General features: G+C 42.1%; 1 non-coding gene across 1 annotated transcript; it reads left to right on the top strand.

The window, feature by feature from the left end:
• The first annotated feature begins 355 nt into the window (after positions 1–355).
• On the top strand, positions 356–463 carry LOC130943144 (small nucleolar RNA R71). Its single transcript, XR_009071676.1, has one exon. It is a non-coding gene; the product is annotated as a small nucleolar RNA R71 (small nucleolar RNA).
• The last annotated feature ends 209 nt before the right edge of the window (positions 464–672 follow it).

Below are 672 nucleotides of genomic sequence, written 5' to 3'. Positions count from 1 at the left end.
TGGCTTGCTCCCAGTCACCTTCTTCTCCTATGTTTACTCCTTCTTGAGCTGGTGATGAGGTGATGGCTACTGCAACTTGGTTCTCTTCCACCTTCTTGGTAAGATCTACTAGCTGCTTGGTGATCATCTTGTTTTGGGCTAACAGTGCATCTATGTGGTTCAGCTCCATTACTCCTCTAGTGTTACTTCTTTTAGAGTCATAGAAGTAGTCATTATCAGCAACTGTTTCAATGACATATATGGCTTCTTCAATGGTTTTCTTCTTGTTTAAAGAGCCTCCTGATGAATGATCCACAGCCTTCTTTGACTCATAGGAAAGACCTTCATAGAAGATGTGAAGTTGAACCCACTCATTAAACATCTCTGGTGGGCATCTCCTTGTCAAATCTTTGAATCTCTCCCATGCTTCATAAAGTGTCTCACCATCTTGTTGTCTAAAAATCTGCACCTCAGTTCTTAGCCTATTGATCCTTTGAGAGGGATAAAACCTTGCTAAAAACTTGTTCACCACTTCTTCCCAATTAGTTAAGCTTTCCTTTGGGAAGGATTCAAGCCATTTGGATGCCTTGTCCCTGAGTGAAAAAGGGAACAAGAGCAGCCTATAGACATCCGGGTGGACTCCATTGGACTTTACTGTGTCACAAATCCTCAAGAAGGAGGTCAAGTGTTGAT

The sequence above is a fragment of the Arachis stenosperma genome, chromosome 7, assembly GCF_014773155.1.
Source record: "Arachis stenosperma cultivar V10309 chromosome 7, arast.V10309.gnm1.PFL2, whole genome shotgun sequence".
NCBI lineage: Eukaryota > Viridiplantae > Streptophyta > Magnoliopsida > Fabales > Fabaceae > Arachis > Arachis stenosperma.
This window is presented reverse-complemented; position numbering and strand designations above follow the sequence as displayed.